Source organism: Sus scrofa, chromosome 10 (genome assembly GCF_000003025.6).
Source record: "Sus scrofa isolate TJ Tabasco breed Duroc chromosome 10, Sscrofa11.1, whole genome shotgun sequence".
NCBI lineage: Eukaryota > Metazoa > Chordata > Mammalia > Artiodactyla > Suidae > Sus > Sus scrofa.
The window spans coordinates 51,581,603-51,607,105 of record NC_010452.4 but is presented as its reverse complement, the minus strand read 5'-3'; the positions used below and the strand labels follow the sequence as shown (position 1 = coordinate 51,607,105).

The window sequence follows — 25,503 nt, the reverse complement described above, 5'->3', positions numbered from 1 at the left end:
TTATTAACCTGATGAGCCACCAGGGAACTCCACTTGATTTTTTTTAAGAGTTACTATTAGACTTTCAATTTTTTTTTAAAACCAAGAACTTTCCTTATGCTAGTGATAATTTTTTTTTTTTTTGTCTTTTGTCCTTTTTTTTTTTAGGGCTGCACCGATGGCATATGGAGGTTCCCAGACTAGGGATCTAATCGGAGCTGCAGCTGCCAGCCTACACCACAGCCACAGCCATGTGGGATCTGAGCCACATCTGCCATCTACACCACAGAGCACAGCAATGCCAAATCCTTAACACACTGAGCGAGGCCGGGGATCGAACCCGCAACCTCATGGTTCCTAGTTGGATTCGTTTCTACTGCGCCATGACAGGAACTCTGATAAATTTTTTTTTAAAATTCTGTTTAAATAAGATTTCTTTTCAAATCAGATTTTCAATTTGGAAATAATCCATTTCTAAAGATGTCAATGAACCACGTCTGACATCTGAACTTTTCTTTTCATATGTTCTTGGCATTGTTGGCTCTTATGCATTCCCTGGGTTTATTAGAGCATGTGAAGCTCTTGTGACTCTCAGTTGATATAATAAATCTCATTAGTGTAAATTTGTCTTATTGTTCTGCATGTTTGCTGATTCTGCACACTTGAGTCATTCATATCTAGATTTGAAAGACTATATTTTGAAAGTAAGAAACTAAATGATCCTGTCTTAAAAAAATATTGAAGCATCTGGATTTACTTTCAGTTTAGATTAAAGATCTCTGGGAAATGGGACCCTGCATTTTTTTCAGTTGCCTTTGAGAGGGAATCTAGCTGACTTACATATGAAAGTAGAGTTTCAGGCTGAATGGGATCTTGTGAAATTTGGGCTATTCCAGTAAACAAAATAGGAATGAAGGACAGGCACTATGAATCATAAATCATCCTGGAACATGAAACTATATCACTTATCTGATTAAGAGCTCAGTTTGAGCTTTTAAGTAAGATTTGAAGAATCTACTTCTAGAATTCAAATAGCTCTTTCACCTACCTAGTATAAATAAATATTTGTTAAGTGATGGGTAAGAAAATCATAACCTATAAAAGTTAACTATGTTTTCAAACTAACCTTTTTTTTTTACTTAAAATCTTTTACTTTTCTAAATGTAAATTTAAGGAACAATCTGAGTCACTTTAGTCTTGGATATACCCAAGTAAAATTGAGGGCTTTATCTACAGTCTATTTTTGTACAAGGATAATTTATCCTTTGGAGGCAAGTTTGACATCTTGAGGATGAAGCATTGTCTTCTGATGAGGATTCTCAGAATAGAATAAGCACTTTTTTTTTTTTTTGGCTGCACCTGTGGCATGTGTAAGTTCCTGGGCCAGGGATTGAACCTATAGCACAGCAGTGACCTGAGCCATAGCAGTGATGATCCTTAACCTGATGAGCCACCAGGGAACCCCCTTTCATATGAATTTCAAAGAATGTCTGATTGATGTTATGAGTAACGATCAAATACATCATCACCAGAACAGCTAATACCTGATTGATTTTAACTAATAGATATCAGCCAACTGATGATCCTTGGTACAAATTTGATTCCCCTGAAGAGAATATGATTTGGCTAATGTATTGTGAGTATTATTGCAGGACTTCACATTTAACTATCAGTCAGCAAAAAAGGAAAAAGTAAGAGTCTTTCACAAAATACCCACAGAGGCAGAGCGGGAGTGGAGTCAGCTTTCTTTGCTTGAACACAGCAGAGATAACGATGAATAATAGACATGGTTACCCTCATCAATTATCAGCTAGTTGCCATCCACAGGAACACGACAGTAAATTTGTTACGTTCTAGCATTATTTTTTTTTCTGTGAAGCTGGTTTATATCTGAAAAATTGAAAGGTGTTATTCATTCATTTATTCAATAGGTATTTATGCAATGAGGTGTTAGATGAGGTTGGAGATGTGGCCAGGAGCCAGGCCATATAGAGTCTTGTAGGCAAGGAGTTTGGACTTTATGGTAAGCAAACCGGGAAGAAGTTGGAGGATTTTTAACAGGAGAGTAAACAAAACATTTGACTTACTGTCTAAAAATATCACTGTGCTGAGTAGAGAATAAATGACAGAAAGGTTAGAGTGAGGGGGCTCTTGGGATAGTCTAAGCAAGAAGACAGCATGAATCAGGACGAACAGTAGCCCTGGAGAGAAGTAGGAACCCAGGTTGAGGTGAGCAGAAAATTTGATCTCCACCCAATACCTGGACATTTTTTTCTTAAATGCAAGGTGATCTCTACCCTCTTTTGATTTTTCACCTGAAGTTTTGGAAGAGATGTACACATCATTGCCATCTTGTCCATTCTGTAGTTGATAAGAAACAAAAGTATAACTACTGGGTAGGCAAAGCAGACAACAGAACGTATAGACCCATTAAATATTAAAAATGATGTCCTGACATAACTTTTTAAAGTTCCAACTGAGCAATTTTCAATGCACAGAGCAAAGAAAATCTTTCCCCGTGTTGAATAACCCAAGATAACTGTTGGAAAGAACACAGCTCCTGTATCTCTGGAATCAATGGTCTACGGAGTGGAAAGGCATCACGAAAGAAGGTCCCACAGGGTGTGAAAAGTCCAGGAACAAATGTTGAGATTGCTTAAGCAGGGGTCCTATATTCTGAGGATATCACTGAATGATTTCTGATTCTGGTATGAGTATCCTGAAAAGCCAACTTGGTTGTTTTTTGATTGGGGGGTTTTAAAAGATGATTTAGTGCGGTTGGTATGGCTGAGGAGAGAAGTCATCACTTCTTTTTATGGCATTCCTTCTGAGTGCTTAGCACTCCATGTTTAGGAGAATATGTTTCTCATGTACTGGAAGAGATGAGACATACACATATGAAACAGTGAACAAAATAGCTTGAACATGAGCATCACAATATGGTGGAAAGATACAACAGAAACTGGCACAACAATGTAAATCAACGATGCTTTAGTAAATATTTTTAAAAAAACTAATGTGGTGGAAAGAGTATGAAGTTCAAAGTCAGACCTAATAGTTTTCAAAAGCTGCTGCTTCTTCCTACCAAATACACGATTTTAGGCAAATTATTAACCTTGTGAGCCTCTCTCTTTTAGTTTTATCTGAGGAAAAAAATGAAGCTATGGATAGCTTTTTCCCCCAGTATGTTACGATTAAAAAGAAAATGGAAATTAAAAGAAAACTTGAGCGATAATAGGTACTTAAACCTATTATTTAGTATGTTTTTAAGTTTCAAGAGAGTGATTTTTGAATTTCAGAGCAAGGAAAGCTTCCTCACATTGAAGGAGTTTGAATAACAGGTGTTAAGAAAACAGTATACCCATTTTCTGATCGACTTCAGGTCAGAGGTGCATGGCACAGAGTTTGGAAGTGTTAGCTTTTGCGTTATTGAATAATCAGAGACTAGGGAAGCCTAAAATGTGCACATCGTGTGCAAGTGTAAAAGGAATTAGAAAGGGAAAGATAAGTATGGGCTTTTAGTAAACTGGAAACTCTTAGTCTCAGAAGGCTGATTAGAATGTGGATAAGCCTGTGAGAGAAGGGGTGTGACAGGAAACTGGAAATATCCATTACCTTGCTCTTCTGCACTAAAATTCTCTTCCCCTGCCAGGATCCGGCTAGGAGAGCCAGCCAAACCAGATGATCTTTCTGTTTTCCTTTTCCTGGTTCAGTTTCTGCAGGATTCTGACTCCCAGCCAGAATAACTCAAAAGGTCTCTGCTTTCAGCAACAGAGTCTACTGCCAACTCCTGTATCCACATCTGCAAAATCAAGGTAGGCTTTTCCACTGCCAAACGCACTGGACAAAAAACAGAATGATTCTTTGATTTCTTAGAAGCAATGATATGTATTGAGATCCTGTGTTATGCAAAAGAGTTTATAGTGTGTTTTATATGAGAACTATGAATTGGTGCTTAATCTCGTGGGATTAGAGAGCTCCAAATCTAATCTAAGAAACTAGGAATATGTGAAATGAGATTGCCCTGAGATTTAAATGGTAAAATCCACCCTTCTTAATGGACTGATGAAGAGGGGCACTTAACTTTGTGAAATGGAGCTGAGGCATCACTGCATGGAATTGTTCTCTTAGGAGTAAATAAGCAAACACACAAAAAGAAAGGCGTGCCTTGGACCCTGCATGCAGCGTGGGTTTAATAAATATGAGCTGCTGCTGACTTCAAGCAGTGTTTCCTAATTTGCCTAGTGATAAAAATCTCCTGAAGGAATTTGTTACATTTAAAGGTTACCAAGCCCCTTCTAGAAAATAATTCTGTTTCCATTGCCCTGAACAGGGTGTAAGGAGTGGAATCCTGGCACTTAACAAATGTCCCAGAATTCTTTAGATTTCTCAAATTAAGAAAATCCCACCTGAGTCAAAAGGTACACATTTCCAGTTATAAAATTTAACTTAAAATATTTTATGTATTATATATATATTTTTAAAATTTTTATATTTTTATAAGTTTAAAACTATAAAATATAAAAAGTCCTGTAGATGTAAGGTAAAACCTGGTGACTATAGTTACAAATACTGTATTGATGATTCGAAAGTTCCAAAGAGAATTGCTAAGAATTGCTGAAAGAGGAGGTCTTAAAAGTTCCCATCACAAGGAAAACATTTTTTTTTGTAACTGTGTGTGATAATAGATGTTAACTAGACTTGGAAGAGTTCAGAATGAGCCTCCCTCAAATGTGCCCCTTTGGCAGGTAGATTATTTTGAGATGAGGACAGTCAAGGCCCCAACTACTCAGAAGAGCTTTTAACTTCCCTCTTAACTACATGAAAGAATTTAGGTAGGAGAACTGGCTCAGAGAGAGAGAGCTATTACCTGAGATAACTTTTATTGGAATAACCTACCTGTATGGCAGGGCAAACACCTAATAACCAAACACCTGCTTTTATTGTCTTGTGAATTACTTTCCACCCCAGTGAATACCTAGACCCCTATCTCATTCCTGAGTTCAGGACAGCATATAAGCCTTGAGTGCCCGCCTTGCCCTTGGGTCTCATATCTCTGGGGCTCTCATAGATATATAATTAAATTTGTTTTTCTCCTGTCAATATGTTTTATGTTAACTTATTTATTAGATCAGCTAAAGAACCTAGAAGTTTAGAGGAAAATTTTTTCCTCCCCTAACTTATCGTGGTGATCGTTTCACAATATATGAAAATGCTGAATCATTATGTTGTACACCTGAAATGAATAGTGTTACATCTCAGTTATACCTCAATTTTTTAAAACAGGAAACACTGCCTTAAAGCAGTTGTTCTCAAGATTTGAGCACTTCAGAATCACCTAACCTTAGAGTCCTGGGTAGGAGTGAAGATTCTGCATATTTACAAGGGACCAAGGTACTTCTTATGCTTTTATTTTTAATGATTTTTATTTTTTCCATTATAGCTGTTTTAAAGTGTTCTGTCAATTTTCTACTGTACAGCAAGGTGACCCAGTCACACATACATGTATACATTATTTTTTCTCACATTATTGTGCTCCATCATAAGTGACTAGATATAGTTCCCAGTGTTATACAGCAGAATCTCATTGCTTATCCATTCCAAAGGCAATAGTTTGCATCTATTAACCCCAAATTCCCAATCCATCCCACTTCCCTCCCCCTCCCTCTTGGCAACCACAAGACTGTTTCCATTTCCATGATTTTCTTTTCTGTGGAAAGGTTCATTTGTGCCATATATTGGATTCCAGATATGTTATATCATATAGTATTTGTCTTTCTTTTTCTGACTTATTTAACTTAGTGTGAGAATCTCTAGTTCCATCCATGTTGCTGCAAATGGCATTATTTTGTTCTTTTTTATGGCTGAGTAGTATTCCATTGTGTATATATACCATGTCTTCTTGATCCATTCATCTGTGAATGGACATTTAAGTTGTTTCCATGTCTTGGTTATTGTGAATAGTGCTGCAATGAACATATGGGTGCATTTGTCTTTTTCTTTCTTTCTTTTTTTTTCTTTTTTTATTGCTCAATGTATTTATTACATTTGTAGTTGTACAATGATCATCACAATCCAATTTTGTAGGATTTCCATCCCACAACCCAAGCACATCCCCCTATCCCCCAAACTGTCTCCTTTGGAGACCATAAGTTTTTCAAAATCTGTGAGTTAGCGTCTGTTCTGCAAAGAAGTTCAGTCTGTCCTTTTTTCAGATTCCACAATGGCCTCTAAGTATACAAGTGATTAAAGAGTTGTTATGTCTCTCACTTTAAATTAATAGCTAGACATGATTAAGCTCAATGAGGAAGGCATATTGAAACCTGAGATAAGCTGAAAGCTGGGCCTCTTGTGCCAAACAGTTAGCCAAGTTGTCACTGCAAAGGAAAAGTTCTTGAAGGAAATTGAATGTGCTATTCCAGTGAATACACAGATGATAAGTGAAACACAACAGCCTTAATTGCTGACTTGGAAGAAGTTTTATCAATCTAGATAGAAGATCAGACCAGCCATAACATTCCTTTAAGCCAAATACTAATCCAGATCAAGGCTGTAATTGTCTTCAGTTCTATGAAGGCTGAGAGAGGTGAGGGAGCTACAAAAGAAAAGTTTTTGTTTGTTTGTTTTGTCTTTAATGGCCACACCCATGGCAAAAGGAAGTTCCTGGGCCAGGGATTGAATCAGAGCCATATCTTTGACCTACACTGTAGCTGGGGCAACACTGGATCCTTTAACTCTCTGCACCAGGCTGGGGCTTGAACTTGTGCTTCCACAGCAACCCAAGCCACTGTGGTTGGATTCTTAACCCACTGCACCACAGCAGGAATTCCTACAGAAGAAAAGTTTTGAAGCCAGCAGAGGCTGGTTCATGAGGTTTGAGGAAAGAAGCTATCTCCATACTGTAAAAGTACAAAGTGAAGCAGCCAAGTGCTGATGTAGAAGCTGCAGCAAATTATTCTAAGGATCTAGCTAAGATCGTTAATGAAGGTGGCTACACTAAACAACAGATTTTCAATGTAGATGAAATAGCCTTCTATTGGAAGAAAATGCCATCTGGGACTTTCATAGCTAGAGAGAAGTCAATGCCTGACTTCAAATCTTCAATGGATAGGCCGACGCACCCAGTGGCTAATGTAGCTGGCGACATCAAGTTGAAGCCAAGGCTCATCTACCATTTTGAAAATCCTAGGGCCCTTAAGAATTGTGCTACATCTACTCTGCCTGTGTTCTGTAAATGGAACAATAAAGCCTGTATGTCATCACATCTGTTTACAACATGGCTCGTTGAATATTTTAAGCCTACTGGGACATACTACTCAGAAAAAAAGAGATTCCTTTCAAAGTATTATTGCTCAAAAAAAAAAAAAAAAAAAAAAAAAAGAGTGCTCTGGTGGCTCCGTGAACTTCCGTATGTTTTTGGTGTGGCCAAAAAAAATAAAAAAACTGAAAATATTACTGCTCATGGACAATGCACCTGGTCACGCAAGAACTCAGATGGAGATGTATAATATTGTTTTTATGCCTCTAACACAACATCCATTCTGAAGTCAATGGATGAAGGACTGGTTTTGACTTTCAAGTCTTATTATTTAAGAAATATATTTTGTAATATATATTTGGTTATAGCTTCATATCCAGTGATTCTTCTGATGGATCTGGGTAAAGTAAATGGAAAACCTTCTGGAAAAGATTCACCATTCTAGATGCCATTAAGTACACTTGTGATTCATGGGAAGAGGTCAAAATTTCAACATTAATAGGAGTTTGGAAGAAGTTGACTCCACCCGTCATGGAATACTTTGAGGGACATAAGCCTTCAGTAAAGAAAGTAACTGTAGATATGGTAGAAGTAGCAAGGGAACTAAGATTAGAAGCAGAGCCGTAAGATGTAACTGACCTGCTACAATCTCATGATAAAACTTTAACGGATGAGGAGTTGCTTCTTATGGATGAGCAAAGAAAGTGGTTTCTTGAGATGGAAACTACTCTTGGTGAAGATGCTGTGTAGATTGCAGAAATGATAGCCAAGGATTTAGAATATTGCATAAACTTATTTGATAAAACAGCAGCAACGTTTGAGAGGATTGACTCCAATATTGAACTTCTACTATAGGTAAAATGCTATCAAACAGATTACATGCTGCAGAGAAATTGTTCATGAAAGGAAGAGTCAACTGATATGGCAAACTTCATTGTCTTATTTTAAGAAATTGCCACAGCCACCCCAGCCTTCAGCAACCACCATCCTGATCAGTCAGCAGCCATCAACATCAAGGCAAGATCCTTCACCAGCAAAAAGATTAGGACTCGCCGAAGGCTCAGATAACGTTTAGCATTTTTTAACAATAAGGTGTTTTAAAATTACATGTGTCTTTTAAAAATATACAATGCTACACGACACATTAGACTATAGTATAGTGTAAACAACTTTTATATGCACAGGGAAACAAAAAATTTGTGTGGCTTAATTTATTGCAGTGATACGGAACTGAACCCATAATATCTCTGAAATATGTTTGTAATGTTTGTATTTAGTAGGTGCAAATTTTAGCTCACGTGTGAGGTATTTTATTATATTTGAATAATCTCTCTCTCTCTTTTTTTTTTTTTTCTTTTTTGGCTACCCTACAGCATATGGAGCTCCCAGGCTAGGGATCAGATCCATGTTTCAGTTGTAATCTATGCTGCAGTTGCAGCAACCCCAGATCCTTTAACCCACTGTGCTGGGCCAAGGATTGAACCTATGTCCTGACACTTCATAGACACTGCTGATCCTGTTGTACTACAGGGGAAACGCTGAATAATGTCTTTAAATTGACATTTCTTTTTTATTTTAATCATAAGTTATTTGTTTTAAAAGTAAAGAATGAATCAAGAAAATGATTGTTAATGATTATTGCACAGTTATTACTTTTGGCATATAGGAGAAGGGGATGCTAAAAATGATCCATTGTGGAGTCCCCTGGTGTTCCTACCAGGATATGGATCCGGCATTGTCACTGATGTGGTGAGAATTTGACCCCTGGCCTGGGAACTTCTTTATGCCATGGGTGCAGTCCGCCCTCGCCCCCCCCACCAAAAAAAAAAAAGATCTGCTTTGATTGTTCAGTGTCTTAGATGTACTAGATATGTAACTGGTTCCTCAAAATACCACTGTTGGTTTTAACTAAAATAGAACAGGTTAGGAGTTCCCTGGTGGCTATGCTGCTTAAGGATCTGGCATTGTCGCTGCTGTGGCTCAGGTGGCTGCCAAGGTGTGGGTTCTATCCCTGGTCCCGGAACTTCCAGTTGCTGCAGCCATGGGAAAAAAACAAAACAAAACAAAAACAGGTTAATCTGCATAGAGAAAAAATAGATTTTATGATGTAAAAGTTAATAAATAGAAACCTCAATTAAAAGAGTTAGGAAGCCAGGAGGGGGAGCTCTCATGCCCTATGACCATAGAGGAGCCCAAGAGGAAGAGAATTTCTCTTCTTGTGTGGCCAGAGCTCAGCCACTGAGAGACTGTCACAACTCAGCCAATAAAAAGCCACTGTGAACTCTCAGTTCCTATAGCGGACTCTTTGTTTACTATAGCACTTCCTTCTTCCTTTTTTCCTCTTTAAATGAGCTCTCTCCTCACTCCTGCACCTGGCTTGGTATGGTAACAGACCCCATTTGCAATTCTTTGTTGACCTCAAATAAACCATTTTTACTGGGGAAATCACTGGCAGTCTCTTTTAGGGCAACAATGACCAACTTTTTGTCTCTCTCCTCTCCTGTAATAATTCAAGAAAAACCAAGGGACCAGTTAAGACCTCCAAGGATGCTGTGATTTGTGACTTTTTTTTTTTTTTTTTTTTTTTTGCTATTTTAGGGCCACACCTGTGGCATATGGAGGTTTGCAGGCTAGGCGTTGAATTGGAGCTGTAGCTGGGGGCCTACACCACAGCCACAGCAACCAGGGATCCGAGCCACATCTGCAACCTACACCACAGCTCGTGGCAACACTGGATCCTTAACCCACTAAGTGAGGCCAGGGATCTAATCCGCATCCACATGGATCCTAGTCGGGTTCGTTAACTGCTGAGCCACAAAGGAAACTCCTGATTTTTGACCTCTGAGTATGCTTCATAGACCAGAGGTGTTTGTTTCTGAAGTGTTTGACATTCCAAAGTTTGTGTATGTTTGTACAATGGTAATTTCAGGAGGAGTTGCATTTTAAATGGAATAAACACGTTGAAGGGTATTTTAAATTTGTTGATTGTCTATCGTCTTGTGGCAAAAAGGTTCTTAACCATTTTTAGATAAGCGTATTTTCTCAACATTGAGTAGTACAATTTGGGAAGTGGTAAGATACTGTCACCAAATGTAATGTAAATTATATTACTCATGGCGGCACTTAGTGAAAGTTGTGTTTTTGAAAGTTGTGTCTTCGAGGAGCTCTTTGTGAATTTGTGGATGTGGGGTGACCAGGAGTATTGTCTCAGGTGGGTCAAGCTTTCACTCCTTGGGTGCTACCTGACCCCCCAGGCACGCACTCCTGCTCTCACCAGCACTATTTAAATGTTTCCTCTTCCTCCCTTTTTCCCTCTCCTCCTCTTCACCCTTGTGCTCCTTTGTCCTCCTTTCCCCATTTTTACTCCATAGTTACTTTCCCTTGATACTTTCTCATATATTAATTTGTGTCTGATGCAACTCCATGATATTTGGCAGATCACGGTATTTTGGCTTCTCTATTCATTCCACTTGCATTAAATCAATTCAAGAAATGCAGAATGTAGGATTTAGCTAAATGCATGTAACAGCATTGGAGGTTGTCTGCGTGCATGGTTTTGCAAAGTAATCTCATCCTAAAAGGCAATTGCTTTAGGACTTTGCCAAAATCAGGGGTAAAGAATTTCTCTTAAGAAGCATACTTTTGATTCTTTAGGGTTAGTAAGGAGTGTGGCTTTAAAAGTTAATGATTAGTCAAAGGGTTTTTCTGCTGTCCCCTTTGTTTTCTACCCCAAACCATGTTACGCCATACCTAGGTCGTATGCTCAGTGATTTTCGGGCATCTACAAATGAGATATTTCTTCATAAAATCTTAAAATAGTCCTAGATTCTTAATAACTTGGGCAAAAGTGAATACAAAGGGATTTGTCTGCAGCACACAGCTGGGCTCTGTGGTCCAGCTGAATGAGTTTCTTCTCTAAAGGGTGGCAGCGTTTTGCCCCTACCACCTCCTCTTGAATAGAAAGTGTTAATGAGAAGACGTCCAGCCATTGCTCTCCTACCATTGGGGGCATGTTCGCTAGGCTGATTTTTCTGTAATAACTACCCTGACTGGCAAGGGTGCACTGAGAGAAAATTCTTACAGGCATTTTGCAAACCTAACAGGCATTTTGCAAGCGTAACATACTCTACCCTCCTTGCAATATGTGTCTTCTGGGAAAGAACTCGCAAAGACTTGTGGTAAGTTGCTTAGTAGTAGTCATGGTCTGTTAATTCCATTTTTTTCTCCCTGAGAGAGGGAAAAAAATAACTGGCGAATATCAGGGTTCCTAGGCTCGTACCGGAGCATTGGACCAAAGGTTTCCCAGAACACAGTGTTTTATTCTAAAACTTAAAAATTGGTTTTCCAGAGCAGGGATCTTGACTAGAGTCTATAGCCCTTAGGGGATACTTTGGCTGGACTGCAGGATCCTGGAGACCTCTCTTAAAAGAGGGCTGCATGGTCTCTTTTTTGTCTGTACATTTCATCAGTTTTTCTACAGCTTCTCTGACTTTCTAAAATGATCTTCTTTCTTAGCATTCCAGAAGCTAAGGTTTGCTTCTCAGATTATATTCAAATGAATTCTTAATTGGTCTGTGACACTTAACATGCCTTTGCCTAATTCCATTTTTTGGAATGTTAAACAAACACCAAGGAAACAAGCTCAATACAGGAATATGACTTAGTCTTACCCTGCTTTTTTCTTGTTTTAATTTAGTGGAACTATATTGATTTCAAGAGCTTGCAGTGAAGCATATTGACATGCCCCTAATTGAAAGAGAACAATATATACTTCCTTTGAGTAGATGTATGGTGCTTTGTGGCTAAGGTTCTTGTTTTGTCAAATACAATAAAAATTACTTAAAACATTTGGTGATATGAAAGAAAATACTTTAAAAGATTAAGTTTTTTTATTTTAATTTTTTAATAATTTGTTAATTGTTATTCCCCAATACAATTTTTTTTCTACTGTACAGCATGGCGATCCAGTTACACATACATGTATACATTCTTTTTTCTCCCATTATCATGCTCCATCATAACTGATTAGACATAGTGTGAAGAGCCTTTTTTTTTTTTTTTTTTTCCTGGGTAGAGAAATTTGGATCACTTTTTACTTTCTTTCTTTCTTTTTTTTTTTTTGGCTGCACCTTTGGCATGTGGACGTTCTCAGGCCAGGGATCAAACCTGCAGCAGAGCAGTGACAACACTGGATCTTCAACCTGCTGGGCCACCAGAGAACTCCACATTTTACTTTAATTAAGCTTTTCTATATTACTTAGATAAATTTAAAAAGGGCACTTTTCTCCATTCATGTATGAGAAATCCTGTTTTAGATACTGTTAATCACTTATAACACCATTTATAGCAACAATTTGACCACAAATAGTGATGAGAAAAATTCTGAAACATTAGATATTGGTGGACCTTTAAATAGAAGTTTTATAACGTTTGGGAAAATTGGCACTGAATATCTCAGTTTAATGGAATTTTTCTAGCTAAGTTTTTGGATAAGTTTATATATACTTCTTGAATACTTTCAAGTACAGTTTAACTTGGTGTCATCTCATTTTGGTTAAAAGCATTTAGTCACTCCAAGATCTAAAAGGAAAGAATTCCTATAATTAAATACACTGGTTTGTTTTTATGTGGTTCCATAATGTAATATATTAAGCTTTTACTAGATTTCTGGCCCTGTGTATGCTACGTGGTTTATGAGGATTTTCTTACCTAAGTTTGTCAGCAGCTTTTACATGATAGGAATTAGAACTATCATCCCTGTTTTGCAGTTGGAAAAACAAGTCTGGAGCCCAAATTCTGGGATTCAAGAGCCTGCGCTTTCCCTACACAAAAAGTATTTTAAGTAAAATTAAATATTAAATAAGCAAAGTAAGGAATGACATTTCTTAAAAAAAATTATGGAAGACTTCATGAGTTAAAGAATTGTATAGTGAACCCTCATGTACTCACCCCCCAGCTTCAACAGTCATCAACACACCATCAATCTTGTTCTCTACAGCCTCTGTCCTTTACCATATCTCTATTATAAAGCAAGTCCCAGACATTCTATTATTTCATTAAAGAGAATTTTTTAATTAAAAAAGATACACCTATCTGGGTGAGAATTATGATCCCATGTTACGTAAATGTTAACAATCCCTGGGAATGTTTAAAAAGTACTTTTTCTTGTGTCATCTCCTTTAATTCTCATTAGAATTTTTGAATTGCTAATGTTTATTCCTATTTTGGAAAAGAGAAAGCTCTGGCTTTGAGAGAGTTATAAAACAAATAATGACAGAGCTGGGACTGAAATTTAAGATGTCAGATTTGAAGTCTACGTCTCAGCCTGTTTCCTCCCCATAATTGCAGCCTTACAGACGGTTATGAATGAACTTCAGCCATAATACTATGTGAGCCAAGAAAGGAAATCTAAAATGGCTCCTACATTTTACAACCTGATCATCTATATTCTTTTGGGAATTTTTGAAGTTTATTCTCTTTAGGTCGGTAGTTGTGTTTAGTTTTGAGCTATGAGATTGGGCTGTCGGAACCATGTAGGAAATTATTCTTAGCACGAATAAGGCACTGGGTTTGGATTAGATTAATGCATATTTAGCACATTCTCTGTCCTGGTAGAGTCCATTCACTTCTCTGTGCTACAGTTAGAATTGATACTTAGTCCAATGCCATGTTTATTCATTGATTTTTGTACTTAAACTTGCTGTTTTCATTGGATGTCAAGATGAAAAAAAGCAGATTCTGACCTCAAGAAACTTATGTTAGGGAAAAACATGTATATAAATAGCCATTATACAAGCAAAGCAAAACATATTGTCTTGTAGAGTTAAGTTTGTAAGTTCAGAAGATAATACAAATAGCCACCATTTATGAATGACTTCCCTGTTAGGTAATGGGGTTATTTATTTTAATGCTTCAACACACATCTTTTTTTTTTTAAGATTTATTTTTTATTTGTTTATTTTTAAATAAATTTTATTGGAGTATAGCTGACTTACAAAGTTGTTTTTGTTTCAGGTGTACAGCAAAGTAAATCAGTTATACATATACATCTGTCTGTTCCTTTTCAGATTCTTTTCCCATATAAGTTATTACACAGTGTTAGTAGAATACCCTGTGCTATTCTGTGGGTCCTTGTTACCCATCTATTTTATATATAGTAGTGTGTACATACCAATCCCAACCCCCTAATTTATTCCCTCCCACCCTACATTTCCCCTTTGGTAGCCATGAATTTGGTTTCAAAATCTTTGAGTCTATCTCTGTTTTATAAAGTCTTTTATATCATTTTTAAAAATATTTTTATTTTTTCTGTTATAGTTGATTTACAATGTTCTGTCAATTTCTGCTGTACAGTGAAGTGACCCAGTCTCACACACACACACACACACACACATTCTTTTTTCACATTATCCCCCATCATGTTCCATCACAAGTGACTAAAGTTCCCTGTGCTATAAAGCAAGATCTCATTGCTTATCCACTCCAAATGCAATAGTTTACATCTCCTAACTCCAAGTTTTTTTTTTTTTTTTTTTTTTTTTTTTTTTTTTGTCTTTTTGCTATTTCTTGGGCCGCTCCCGAGGCACATGGAGGTTCCCAGGCTAGGGGTCCAATCGGAGCTGTAGCCCCCGGCCTATGCCAGAGCCACAGCAATGTGGGATCCGAGCCACGTCTGCAACGTACACCACAGCTCACGGCAACGCCGGATCATCAACCCACTGAGCAAGAGCAGGGACCGAACCTGCAACCCCATGGTTCCTAGTCGGATTCGTTAACCTCTGCGCCACGACGGGAACTCCTCTTAACTCCAATTTTGTATCATTTTTTTGGATTCCATATGTTAGTGATCTCATGAGGTATTTGTTTTTCTCTGTCTGACTTACTTTGCTTAGTATGATAATTTCTGTGTTCATCTATGTTGCTGCAAATGGCATTATTTCATTCTTTTTATGTCTGAGTAATACTCCATTATAAATATGTACTGCATCTTTATCCAGTCTTCTATTGATGGACATTTAGATTGCTTCTTTGTCTTGGCTATTGTAAATTGTGCTGCAATGAACATTGGTGTCCATATATTTTTTCAAATTATAGTTTTCTCCAGATATATGCCCAGGAGTGGGATTACTGGATCATATGGTAGTTCTGCACTTATAAGGAGCCTCCATACTGTTCTCCATAATGGTCATACCAGCTTACATTCCCATCAGTAGTGTAGGAGTGTTCCCTTTTCTCCACACCCTCTCCAGCATTTATTGTTTGTAGATTTTTTGATTATGGCCATTCTGATTGGTGTGAGGTGACACCTCATTGTAGTTTTCATTTGCATTTCTCTTCTTTGCATGTGTTTTTTGGCCATCTGTACGTCTTTGGAGAAATGTCTATTTAGATCTTCTGCCCATTTTTCATTTGGGTTTTTTGTTTGTTTTTGATATTGAGCTGCATGAGTTCTTCAATACATGCCTTAAAAGGGAAATATTATTAACTCAGCTATAGATGATATCGAGGCTCGGGCACAGGTGACCATAGAAACTGGCCTTCAGGGATGGGTAGGGTTTGCATAGCTGGTGAGTTGGGCATCCCATCCCAGCCACAGAGAAGCACTGAAAGAGCCAGAGGTTTGGGAAGCAGAGAAAGACCCCAGGTTCAGGGATCGGTGAATAGGAAGGTCAAAACCATATTCAAGGCTTGTATTTGTAATGATAAGAAAAGACACGGAGTGGATATATATTGTCAAGTGTAGGCTGAACGAGGTTAGTATGATTTCAGTGAAGTGTTTGCTGATCCATGAAATTACCCTTAGAGTAACATGGGTGTTTTGGAGACTCCATGGCCTTCGAATATGTGAAACTCTCTGATTTGTGCTCTTTATTTCCTCCCTCTTTTTCTTCTTCTTTTTTTTCATTCTAGACAGTCTGTGGTCAGTTTTCTGCTATAAACAATTTGCTAGCAGCTAAGCTTTAGATAAGGCCTTGGAAACCACCTGCATAATTATATTACCTACAAAGAATCATTTGATATTAGTTAAGCCAACAAAGACATTTTCAATTTTATATTGTTTAACAATCTCTCTTTTATTTGGTAGTAGCCTGAGTATTTGTTTTTGTTATTATCCAGGTGTCTCTTTTACTAATTAAATTTGATTGGTAGACTTTCTAACTTAAGAATTAATAGAAGTTAAGGTAGTGAAACTATTCTGGATATTATAATGGTGGAGAGATGACATACATTTGTCAAAACCCATAGAATAAACAACACCAAGAGTGAACCCTAATGTGAACTATGGGCTTTGGGTGATGATGATGTGTCTGTGCAGATTGTAAGGCAGGTACCATGCTGGCGTGGAAGGTGACAGTAGGGAGGGTAGGCATGCACAGGGGCAGCCAAAATATGGAAAATCTCTATAATTGCTACTCAGATTTTTCTGTGAACCTAAAACTGCTCTTAAAAAACAAAGTCTATTAAAAAATTAATAGAAGTAGAGAAGTGACAAAAGCCTAAAGTCTTCTATGTAGGTAGTTTCAAGGGAAGTTGATGGTCAAGGTAGGAGCATGATGTCAAGTGCAGCTTGGGGCAGCAGGAGCTGGGGTTCTTCCCACTGCAGGAGCAGTGGCAAGAACATCTTTAGAAATAATACATTCTCTTGTGTGAGTAGAGGCAGTCCATGGGAAGATGACAGAGGACAGATTTCAAAGTCAGAAAATTTGTTATAGAATTCTAGGAGTGCAGCATTCATTGTCCTACATCTTCCGCAAGTCATGCAAAGGACCCCTTGATTTCCAAAAAGCCTTTTGGTGATGTCTTCCGTTAGGAACAACTCTTGATTTTGTAATGGACTTAGGCTCTTAGGCCATTTTCCATTTTACTTGAAAGTTTAAAACACACACACAAAAATATGCATATATAATCTTATCTAATCTATCAAATCCTGCCAAGTCTTTCTCTCAATATTTTGTTAGCAATTGTAGCAGTGAAGTAAATATCCTTGGCATTGACGTACCTTTTTGCTCTCACGTGCCTGTTTGACTTACTCTATACCATCCCTTATTTTTCCATCTCTAATTCATGTGTTCCACGGTTGCATTTTAATTTTTACTGAATACTTTCTTTTTTTTTTTTTTGTGATGTGTCTGTCTTTTCGCCATTTTTATTTATTATTTATTTTTTTTATTTTTTATTTTTTGGTCTTTTTGCTATTTCTTGGGCTGCTCCCGCGGCATATGGAGATTCCCAGGCTAGGGGTCCAATCGGAGCTGTAGCCACCGGCCTACACCAGAGCCACAGCAACGCGGTATCCGAGCCGCGTCTGCAACCTATACCACAGCTCACGGCAATGCCGGATCCTTAACCCACTGAGCAAGGCCAGGGATCGAACCTGCAACCTCATGGTTCCTAGTCGGATTCATTAACCACTGCGCCACGACGGGAACTCCTGAATACTTTCTTAAAACTTTTTTTTGTATTGAAGTCTAGTTGCTATACAATATTAATGAAGTTACAGGTATACAATATAGTGATTGACATTTTTTTTTTTTCCTTTTGGGACCGCATCTGCAGCATGTGGAAATTCCTGGGCTAGGGGTCAAATAGGAGCCACAGCTGCTGACCTACACCACAGCCGCTGACCTATACCACAGCCACAGCAACGCCTGATCCAAGCCACATCTGTAATCTACACTGCAGCTTATGGCAATTCCAGATCCTTTAACCACTGAGCGGGGCCAGGGATCAAACCCTCATCCTCATGGATACCAGTAGGGTTCTTAACCCACTTAGCCACAAGGGAACTCCGGTGATTCACAATTTTTAAAGGTTATACTCCATTTATATTTATAATAAAATATTGGCTATATTCCCTGTGTTGTACAATATATCCTTGTAGTTATTTTATACATAATTGTTTCTACCTCTTAATCCCCTACCTCTATATTGTTCCTCTCCCTAAATATTTTTTCTTCCCTGAATACTTTCTTTTGACTCTCAATGTTAAAAGCTGTAACATGAATAAAAATCTTGAAAGAAAGTAGCAATGCTGTCTTGAGACTTAGAACCAAGTTTCTTTGATATTTGTTTTCTTTTCTTTTTTTTTTCAGATCCCTATGACCATTTTAACTCTCATTTCTTTGGTATTTCTATATGGCTGGTTTCAGAAGCTTTCACTCCCTGATCTCATACGTCTTCATTTGTTTAGGGACCTGGGTCCTTGGCCAGTACTTTGACTTCTTTAAAAAAATTGTATGACTTGTGATTACAGGAAGGGACTGAATGAGCCAGGATGTGACGATTCCTGATCAATCCTTTAGTAATTTCCCTGTAGTATTAGTGAAATCAATTAAGTCCTTTTACATAATTCTTACCATAAATCTGGAGTCACCCATATTGATCTTACTGAAGAGTAGGAAAGGAAATTTTTATGAATCTGAGGGAGACAAAATAATTAAATATCTTGGATTCAGTTACTGTGCTTTTAGCAAAAATAACAATATTTACTTTTAGAATGCTTTATTTTCTTAAAAAAACACACAAGCAAGTCTTAAATCTTTTTCTACATAAATAATCTCTTTCTACTGAGACTTATTATCTCTTAAGAGACATATAGCTTCAGAAATTTTTTCTTGCATTGCAGTCTGCCAATCAGAGAAATTTGGCGAATGCCTAGGAAACTAGGCATGGTTACCCATGTCCTCAAATTCTTTTTACTTCCAGCATAATATTTTATTAATTTTTTTCTATGCTCCATAAAATATCTATGATGCCTATATCCAAAAATCTTGGGTTTTTATGTTGCATAATTGTGTGATTTCTAACTAGTGCTCTTTTGTTAATCCATTTGCAAATATTTACCTGTATCTTTCTCACTCTGAACATCCTAGAATTACTTGATACATCAAAATGCTATGTATTTCTTTGGCTGTTTAAATGACAATTATTAATTTCAAAAATGATTGTTTATAATTTAATTTTTCAGTTAGTCTTACTTTTTGATTAAGAAAGCAAAGCTACTTTATTCAAAAGATGTTTGACCATTTTTTTTTTTTTTTTGTCTTTTGAGGGCTGCACCAGCAGGATATGGAGATTCCCAGGCTAGGGGTCTAATTCGAGCTGTAGCCACCGGCCTTTGCCACAGCCACAGCAACGCCAGATCTGAGCTGTGTCTGTGACCCACATCACAGCTCACAGCAATGCTGGATCTTTAACCCACTGAGCGAGGCCAGGGATCGAACCCACAACCTCATGGTTCCTAGTCGGATTCATTTCCATTGAGCTACAATGGGAACTTCTGACCATAGTTTTTTTAGGAAATTAGAAGTATTTCCTATGAGCATTTGAACATTCACTACCATTTTTATTATTAAATATGTCATCCATGCATGTTGGTTTTGCCACCTGATATATCTTTTCATCCTCACTGTCTTAGTTCAGGTGCCCTGTTAACTAGCTTTCTCTGTTTCTGGCATCAACTTTCTGCAGACTATGCAGAGCCAAGAGAATAATTTTTTTCTTGTTGATATTACCTTTTTTTTTTTTTTTTTTGCGTGGCATACAGAGGTTCCCAGGCCAAGGATCGAACCTGTGCCCTAGCAGCAACCCAAGTCACAGCAGTGACAATGCCAGATCCTTAATCACTGAGCTACTAGGAAACTCCTGATATTATTTTCTCTCTTTTTTCTTTTTTTTTTTTTTTGTCTTTTTGCCATTTCTAGGGCTGCTCCTGCAGCACATGGAGATTCCCAGGCTAGGGGTCTAATTGGAGCTGTAGCTGCCAGCCTACACCAGAGCCATAGCAATGTGGGATCTGAGCCGCGTCTGTGACCTACACCACAGCTCATGGCAATGCCAGATCCTTAACCCACTTAGCAAGGCCAGGGATCGAACCCGCAACCTCATGGTTGCTAGTTGGATTTCTTAACCACTGAGCCACGATGGGAACTCCTGATATTTCTTAAAAAAATTTTTTTTATTATCCCCCAAATGACTATTCATTGTAAAAAAGATCAGAAAATACAGATAAGTAAAAATCAGAAACACAAAGTATCTGTAATCCACCAGCCAGATAAACAGCTGCTAAAAATTTAGTATACATTCTCTCAGACTGTTTTAAACGTATAAATAGTAGAATGTTATGTAGGTTGAACCCTAGTCATTTTTGAATCTTCAATGAGAGGAGATTGAAAATAAACTGAACGAAGATTTGCGTTCTCACCTGCACCATAATGGATGGTGCATCGACTCTGCTGATGTACTCAAGTCAGACCATTGGTTAGTGATTAATTATTGGTTGATTTTATTTTAAAGGACCATATGGCCAAGTCATATACCTTATTGAGGTTATGGTTTCTCCTGAAAGAAATAGCTACCTCTGCTGTCTGTCACCCTAGGACTGGTCAACCCTGGAGCCTAAAACTTGGAAGGCAAGCTGAGGTGAGGTAAAGGCATTTCTCTCTCTCTCTCTCTCTCTCTCTCTCTCTTTTTTTTTTTTTTTTTTGTCTTTCTGTCCTTTTAGGGCCACACCTGCGGCACATGGAGATTCCCAGGTTCAGGGTGGAATTGGAGCTATAGCTGCCAGCCCACGTCAGAGCCACAGCAACACCAGATCAGAGCTGTATCTGTGACTTACACCACAGTTCATGGCAATGCCGGATCCTTAACCCAATGAGCAAGGCCAGGGATCGAACCTGCAACCTCATGGTTCCTAGTCGGGTTCGTTTCCACTGTGCCACGACAGGAGCTCTGCATTTCTCTCTTTTTTTTTTTTTTTTTTTTTTTTTTTCTGTTGTTGTTGTTGCTATTTCTTGGGCCGCTCCAGCGGCATATGGAGGTTCCCAGGCTAGGGGTCGAATCGGAGCTGTAGCCACCAGCCTACGCCAGAGCCACAGCAACGTGGGATCCGAGCCACAGCAATGTGGGATCCGAGCCGCGTCTGCAACCTACACCACAGCTCACGGCAACGCTGGATCGTTAACCCACTGAGCAAGGGCAGGGACCGAACCCGCAACCTCATGGTTCCTAGTCGGATTCGTTAACCACTGCGCCACAACAGGAACTCCTGCATTTCTCTTTTTAATACAAAAAGTTCCTTTAGGCTAAACTGAGAAACAGGACTCCAAGGCATTTCCGGTGAAGTAATAGCTGTGGTGACATGGAGGAGGCTGGGAGCAAATCCGCCTTATTAGTGACCAGGGGAATGCACTAGGCATGAACAGTAGAAATTCTGAGTTATTTTGCATATGATATGGTGCTTCCTTCCCAGTACTGGCAAAACCACAGTGAGACTCAGTGGAAATTATAGCCTGCTTCCTATTGAACTGTGGGGACACAAGGGAAGGAGTCCATTTGATTCTTGAGGCAAAATTAAATGACTTATATATACCACTAGAAAGACTGGACAGAGCAAAGATAGCTGGTAACTAAATGTAGTTGAAATACTCTCCAGATCTGGTCAGTAACTTAAATTCAGCAGTGACAGCAAGTGCGTAAATTATATTAGACAATTGACATTACCTTTTCAGCCTCAATGGGACTTAGTTTACTTGCACTGTGTGTTTTGCCATCCTGTGTGTGGCAATAACTTAACTGAATGACCTTTAAAAGGTAAAGTTTTCTTTTGGTGTCTGAGTTTTAGCTTGATAATAATTCTTTGAGAAAACAAGTCTTCATAAACAATGGGTGTCCATGTCTGTCTTTGACTTTATTGTTATGAACATCTTCATCGTTGACTGTCATTCACAGGTTTTGTAGAGTTGCGGGGAGGGGCGGTCCTGTGGTTAGTAGGCTCTCCCGCAGTATTTCCAGGTTGCCTTCAGTGATGTTTAGTGCTTTTTGTATGATCTCATGTGAAGGAACCTGGAGCTCTCCAATTCAAATCTATCTTGTTAATGCCTCCTTGTTCTACTGGTGGAAAGTAGATCTGAGACTTCCTGAGTCTCAAAAAGTGTTGTATGTACCAATTATTTTAACCTAATCTCTTTGAAGACAGCAATTAACATAGTATATTTAAATAGCTAAGTTTTCCCTCTGCACACCCTGACCTCTGAAATGTCACTGAGACCGTAGATCACATGTTACTTAGATCCGGGGAAGAGGTATTTCCAATAGACAGAAAAATAAATTCAGCCTTTCCATCCCTAAAGTTAGTTTTATTTCATTGTTATGCAGCAGAGTCAAATTGGGAATCTGTTCTGTAAGTTACCTTTTTTTCTTAAGGATACTCTTCCCACAGAGTTAGGCTAAGTATCTTTTCAGTCTTTTTCTGAGTGCTTTGCCTTCATGGATCTGCAGTGGGAATATTTTTAGTTTTTATAACAGCAAGATTATGTCTGAACTTTTTATGATGGAATAAAATACATCAAGATGATTGGTTTTTATAAATTGCTTTATACTGATTGAAGTAAATGCACACTAATATTTAAATATTTGTCTTCTCCTAAGGCCTAAGATAGCAGGTTGTTTATACCATTAGATCTCCAAGTTTCTCTTGCATCCTAATTGCTTGGAGAATACTGTGTTCCACTCTGAGTTTCTGAGTCAATGGGTTTGGGGAGGGGCCAAGAATTTACCTTTCTAACAAGTTTTTAGGTGATGCTGATGCTTCTGGCCTGAGTACCCCATTTGGGGAACCACTGACTTAAACACTCAGAGGGCTTGCTTGGATGCCAGAAAGTTTCTGTGGCTAATAAGACACAGACAGGGACCCCTTATGGATGTTCCAATTCTAAGACCTGTGGTCTTACATCTCCAGTGAGTTTCATGACCTTTGGAATTCTGGCCCAGGTAATGGGAGGGGGCTAATGCCATTAGCTCCAAATCAGCTGGAGAGTAGGCAGGGGTAAGAGTTTGTTATTTAGGTTTGTAGAATTTGAGTTGGAAGTTCTGGTGGAGGTGTGCTAACAGCCAGTAGAGATTGTGGGCCATCACTCAGGAGTAAGAACAGGGCTGCAGAATGAAGTAAAACTAAAAACTTATTGATGACCCAGTGATAGATGTCTGCATTACCTCATTTCATTTATTGCTCTCCTGAGGGTAGGGAATAGTATTTAAATATAATTTTTATTATTTATTTATTATTATTATTATTATTATTTTTTGTCTTTTTTGCTATTTCTTTGGGCCGCTCCTGCGGCATATGGAGGTTCCCAGGCTAGGGGTCGAATCGGAGCTGTAGCCACTGGCCTGTGCCAGAGCCACAGCAACGCGGGATCCGAGCCGCGTCTGCAACCTACACCACAGCTCATGGCAACGTCGGATCGTTAACCCACTGAGCAAGGGCAGGGACCGAACCCGCAACCTCATGGCTCCTAGTCGGATTCGTTAACCACTGCGCCACGACGGGAACTCCTATTTATTTATTTTTAATGGCTACACCTGCAGCACATGGAAGTTCCCAGGCCAGGGACTGAATCTGTGACCTATGTTACAGGTGCAGAAATGCTGAATCCTTTAACCCACTGGGCCAGGATGGGGATGTAACCTGCACCTCCACAGTGATCTGAGCTGCTGTAGTCGGATTCTTAACCCACTGCGCCACAGCAGGAACATCATGGTATTTTTATTTTTAACGGATGAAGCAGGCAACTGAGACTTGGAAAGATTAGGTAACCTGTCATTGTGTAGGGCCCAAATTTGAGCCCCAGTTGGTCAATTTCTTCATTATATCTGGAGAGGAGCAGGTTTGAGAAGGCAAGGTAAGCATAGTGTTCTTTATTGCAAAGGGATCCAGTGGGATGAAGGCTGAGAAAAGGAGAGCAGTTAGATTTGCTGTCTGAAAAGAAAACCTTTAGTATTTTGATTGGGGGTAAGTCCCTTAACAGCAGAGGGTAAGGAAGGAGAGGCCATAGGTAAAAATTCACTTTTGAGAAAAATTGGTTTTAAAAGGAAAAAGACAAGAGAATGATATCTTGAGGATTAAGCCTTCCCTCATATAGTCCCCTGTGATGGACTGAATGTTTGTGTCCCTCCCCTCCAGATTCCTTTGTTGAGGCTCTAGTCCCTGCAATGTGATGGTATTTGGAAGTGGGGTGTTTAGGAGGTAATTAGGGTTAGAATAGGTTGCAAGGTGGGTCTCTCATGATGGGATTAGTGCCCTTATATTATATTATATTATTAGTGCACCCGAAAAAGCCCTTGTGAGGACATAACAAGAGAGTAGCCATCTGCAAGCCAGGAAGAAGACCCCCACCAGAAGCAACTACTCTAGCCCCAGGATCTTAGACTTCCAGCCTCCAGAACTGTGGGAAAACAAATGTGTGTTGTTTCGCCACCCAGTCTGTAGTATTTTGTCATAGCAGCCCAAGCTAAGCCAGTAAGTACCCATGCAAACTGGTGGTTTGTATATTCAGACCTGGTCCATTCAAAGGTTCTCTAAAGTCTTTGAATACATCAAATTGGCATTTCTTAGTGGTTTTTTTTTTTTTTTTTTTTTTTTTTTCTTTTTCTCCATCCCTACTTCTGTTCAAACACTAACAAGCAGGGTATTCCAGTCTTGTCAGGATTTTCCTGCCAAATCTACCTCATTATGTAACTGGGTGAGGTGTGTGTTGCCTCTTACATAAGAACCGGTTTTTCTGTCATTTGTCGAGCTGGATTGAGCTACTTCTCTTTTGCTGGTGTTCATGTGATACGTGGGGTGGTGAAGGTGGTGTTAAAAGAGTAGCTTGTGTGGCTTTCAGCTTTAGTTTGAGCTTTAGAGCTGATGAGCTAATGTTCTTAACACTTATTCCTAAGAAAATTAACTCTATTTTATTTACATCTTTGAAGTGTTTAGGGAACTTTCCAAAATAAATGAAATGCCAAGTTATTCATCCATGTGGGTTGCTCCATTCATATAAAAGAGAGTGTAAAATGTTATTTCATTTCTGCTATGAAATTATTTTATCATTTGATTTGGAAGTTGTATAAATGACTCTAGTTTTTTTTTTGTTTTTTTTTGTTTTTTTTGCGGCATGACTAAAAAGATTCTTAGTTGATTTATTACTGAACTCCCAAACATTTAACAGGTGGAGCCAAGAGAATGAACAGCATATTAAACATGAAGTGAAAGTGGTTGTCAAATTCTTTTTAGAACCAGGCAGAAGATAAAATAATGAATACATTACCAAGATCCTAATTGGTGTTGAAGGGAAAATGATATTACTGATATCACATGACTTCTCTGAACTAAAATAAGTCTCTTAAATGACATATGATGCCATGAGTGTAGCCCAAAAAATGATGTATTGGTTTTTATTTTCTCTGAAGCATACCCTAGCTAAATTGTCAGAACTGCTAGG

At 38.5% G+C, this 25,503-nt stretch overlaps 1 non-coding gene across 5 annotated transcripts in view; it reads left to right on the top strand.

Annotated features, from left to right (window-relative positions):
• LOC100738624 overlaps window positions 3,163–25,503 on the top strand; it is a 117,964-nt gene continuing 95,623 nt past the window's right edge. For all 5 annotated transcript variants that reach the window (XR_002336375.1, XR_002336372.1, XR_002336373.1 and 2 more), the window contains exons 1-2: window positions 3,163–3,794; window positions 5,266–5,373. This is a non-coding gene — a transcript (uncharacterized LOC100738624). The remainder of the gene's footprint in view (window positions 3,795–5,265; window positions 5,374–25,503) is intronic.